Source organism: Alligator sinensis, unplaced genomic scaffold (assembly GCF_000455745.1).
Source record: "Alligator sinensis unplaced genomic scaffold, ASM45574v1 scaffold366_1, whole genome shotgun sequence".
Classification (NCBI taxonomy): domain Eukaryota; kingdom Metazoa; phylum Chordata; order Crocodylia; family Alligatoridae; genus Alligator; species Alligator sinensis.
The window spans coordinates 5,469,931-5,473,915 of NW_005841851.1; the positions used below are offsets into that span (position 1 = coordinate 5,469,931).

The following is a 3,985-nucleotide window of genomic DNA, read 5'->3' on the forward strand; positions in this document are numbered from 1 at the left end:
CCCTGGGCCTTCCTTTTACTCTCTATATATCTAAAAAACAATTTCTTGTTGTCTTTTACTTGGGTTGCCATCCTCAGCTCCGTGGCAGCTTTGGCCCGTCTAACTGCCTCCCTACAAGCACGAGCAGAAGAAGTATACTCCTCTTTGGTAATCTCTCCCTGTTTCCACTTTTTATGTTCCCCCCTTTTGGCCCGTAGGCTGCCCTGGATTTCTCTGGTCAGCCAAGGAAGCCTCCTGGCCCCTTTCCCTCTTTTTCCTTGCATCGGGATCGTCTCCCTCTGTGCCCGAAGGATCATTTTCTTAAGGCACAGCCACCCTTCCTGGGCCCCCATCTCTTCAAAACTCCTACTCTGCAGTGCGTCCTTGACTAATCGCCTGAGTTCATTGAAATCAGCTTTCCTAAAGTCTAGCACTTTCACCCTACTAGTTACCTTACCCACTCGACGTCTTATGGTGAATTCTATTATTAGGTGATCACTGTCCCCCAGATGACCACTGATCTGTAGGTCCCCTACCATGTCATCCCCCATTGCCATTACCAGGTCCAGTAAGGCATTCCCCCTAGTGGGACCGTGTACCTCCTGTGTCAGGTGGAGGTCCTGTACACAGGATAGGAACCTGCATGAACGGTGGGACTTTGCTGTCTGCGTCTCCCAGCAGATGTCTGGGTAGTTTAGGTCCCCCATGACTACCGCCTCCTTAGTTTTTATGGTCTCTGAGAGCTGCCTCAGGAGCCCCGAATCTAGTTCCTCCCCTTGGTGTGGAGGTCTGTAGCAGACCCCTACTACCAAATCCCTTTCTCCTTGCCCCCCATGTAACCTAACCGTTCTCATGAGGTTCGTCAAATCTGAGAGACCCCTCTACAGGGAGCAGAAAGGTTGCAGTGATTGGGACACCTCTCCACAGCTCTCCCACACATTCACTGTGTAGCCCAAGGCAGGTCATTTAAACTTTGTGTGCCTTGGCCTGAGTACTGGCAGGAGGAGGAGACTGATGCTGTTTTGCCTGGTCTGTTTGCTGGCATTTGTCGAGCATCTCACAGTTCTCTGGTAGTAGGCACCAAAGACAGTGCCAGGCTCCTCCTTGTCCTTTTCAGGGCCAGAAACTTACAGGTTGATACAGGCAGAATAATTTTACATCTGGTCATGGTGAAATGCAGAACAGAAGTAGCAGGGGCAAATGTATCACTAGCTTTAACATGGATAAGTTTCTACATTTAAAAGATCACAGAAGGGTTTACGTGTACTGGTTGCTGCAGTGGCAGGAGCCTGAGCTTAGTGGCACAGAAATCCTACATCCCTATGATAACTTTCATTCGTTTCTCTCTTAACTGAGGACACCTTCATTTCTCTCCCCCAGTGGCTGTATGGAGACAGTATCATGCAGGCTCACAGCAGGAGGGAACCTGGGGTTTGTTTTGCTTTGGATTGGGCTTTTTGCTTCCTCCCCAACATGGCTGATAGGATTGGAAAGCCACAGAGGATACTGCAACACAGCTCTATGATGATGCTTAGCCAGGCAGAAAATGCATCTCATGTTGGTATCCCCTGGGCAGTTGGCTCTGAGTGCCAGTCACTCTGGCCTCCCAGAGGAGAGCAGGCTAATTCTGGAACTGCAGCATGTCTAAAAAAGACTCTGCAAATGTGCCTCTGTGACAGGCCTCCCAATCACCAGCTTGCCTGTGTTTACTTAGTTGTACCATCAAGGATGCTTCCTACTGCTTGCAATTAATAGCATCACTGGGATTTTGGTTTGGGCAGAGCTTTGGAAAAGAATAGGCAGAGATGCATAAAACACCAGAGACTTTTTCTTTCTTGAAGAAATACTTAACAGTGTAAGAAACATCCTGTGTCCTCCTGCATCTCACTAGTGCTGTAGTGCAGTGCTGGTGAAGAGTGAAACTTTGAAGACTTGAAGGTTCAGCCCACCTACCTTTCAGGTTTGACTGTTTCTGTGGATTTCTCTGTTTTCCTTTGGTCTCAAAGTGTCCTGGGAACAATCATCTCAATGGGATTTTGAGAGAGCTAGTTAGCCATGTCAGGATTTTGGACATCCAGGGTGTAATAGGTTAGAAAGACAACCAGGGCAGCATTTCTGCTTTGTCTCTGCTCCCATTCCTGGCTGAAATTAGAACCTGTGACAGTAGCAGCTGCATGGAAAAGAGGGAGGAAGTCAACCAACATCCTCCCTATCTGAAGACAGAGCCAATGCAGCCTTGTCCCCAGTTTGGGGAGAAGGTTCTGGGGAAGTTCCTGTTCCCCATCCATTTGTCCCACCCTGGTGCCTGGGTGATTCCCATTGCTTATCCATGAGAGAAGAGCAATCACATCTCCACCCTCACACTGGAAGCTGATCACCTGTGGGACCCAAGGAAGAATTTCCCCCCAGTTTGGAGCACTGCCAGAGAGGGGTTTGTCATTGAAGCACCCAGCAGCGGTTACCGATCAGGTCTGATTAGATGCAGCAGATCATATTCGCCAGTCGAGTGCATCTCACCATGGTGACTGGATGGTGGCTTCTTTTGCGTTAGGTTTATTGAGGTAGCTTTGCCATTGCCAATCCATTTCAAGGCTCTGAAAGATAGAGGTGTGGATACCCTCTGCTCACCCAATCTCTGCCCCATCACCACCATCCTGCTTCTTCCTAGTGTCCCTAGGCGGGGCTTCTGATGTCAGTTTACCATCCTTCTGCTTACGACCCTGCTCTCCTCTCCCATGCTGCATCCTCAAACTCCTTCCTCCTGCTCCCACTATTGGCTTCTCTTCTGGAGCTCTCTGGCTCTGACTCACTGATCTTTGCAAGTCCCCATTTCTCAGATGCTGGCAACTCCAGGTTCCTAACCTGCAAGCAGGCAGAGGCCTGCCAGGTACTTGGCACATTTGGGGGGAAGGAGAGTGGCCCTGAATACAGCCTTGCCCACAGACTTGTTTGCACCTAAGATGATTTCTGAGTAGACTTTCTGCGAGGTGGGTGATTGAGACTGTTGTTCTAATGACGCTTCACAAGCTGCTGCTGATGGGGAGGTCCCATGCAGACTGCTTTGAATGTATGTCAGTGATTGTTGAGTGATCAGCTCAGTGATGTTGAGTGATCAGCTCAGTGATTGTGTTGACTTGGTACTGCGCAAAGGGAGTGACGCTGGCTAGTGATTCTGGCCAGTTGCTTTGGTTTGTAATTTCTGGGGTTCTTATGGGAGGGTGACCTCATAGAGAAAAGGAAAAATCAAACAAAATCAGGAGGTATCTGAGGGAGAGGAAAGATGAACTATTGGTGGTGGTAAAGACCAGACAATCAACCGTCGTTACCTGTTCCCAGGTTCTAAGGCTTTAAGAACTTCGCAGCTCAGAAGGCATATCCCCATCCTCCCCTTCTATGTACCTATTCCTGTAGTTTCCACTACTGTTTGGTTACTGGATCACCAGGTGCTGTTTAAATCATACTGCCACAATGGGTTTTTGGGTTGTTTTGGGTCAACCTCCCCTGGGAATTTCCTTACAGCATCACAGGGAACATCAACTGGCCCTTTACCTGTAAAGGACAATGGCATGATCCCAATTTAATCTTGAGGAGAGATGCCCATATGCATGGCATGCTCTAACCCAGGGGTTTTCAACCTGTGGTCCACAGACCCCTGGGGGTCTGCAGACTATGTGTAAGGGATCTGTGAAAGATGACTACACTCAATCAAAAGTATGTGAATACCCACATGTCTGATTCAGAGTGGTCCACACCTCCATTCAAAAATGTTTAGGGGTCCGCAAATGAAAAAAGGTTGAAAACCACTGCTGTAACCCCATGAGTGGTTTATGTCTTTTCTACTTGGGACTTTCTAACAGCACATATCCTTAAGAAGCATTTGAGGGTTGAAAAAAACCCAGCAACAACACTGCTGATGTTTTATAGATGCCAGAACTCGGGAGTACCCCAAAAAACCTACTGTCATATATCACAGTCCTAGGATGGGTGGCTGTTGGCGGATCGGAAG

At 48.5% G+C, this 3,985-nt stretch overlaps 1 protein-coding gene across 2 annotated transcripts in view; it reads left to right on the plus strand.

Annotated features, from left to right (window-relative positions):
* TP73 (tumor protein p73) overlaps nt 1–3,985 on the plus strand; it is a 74,118-nt gene that overhangs the window by 24,714 nt on the left and 45,419 nt on the right. The window lies entirely within an intron of this gene.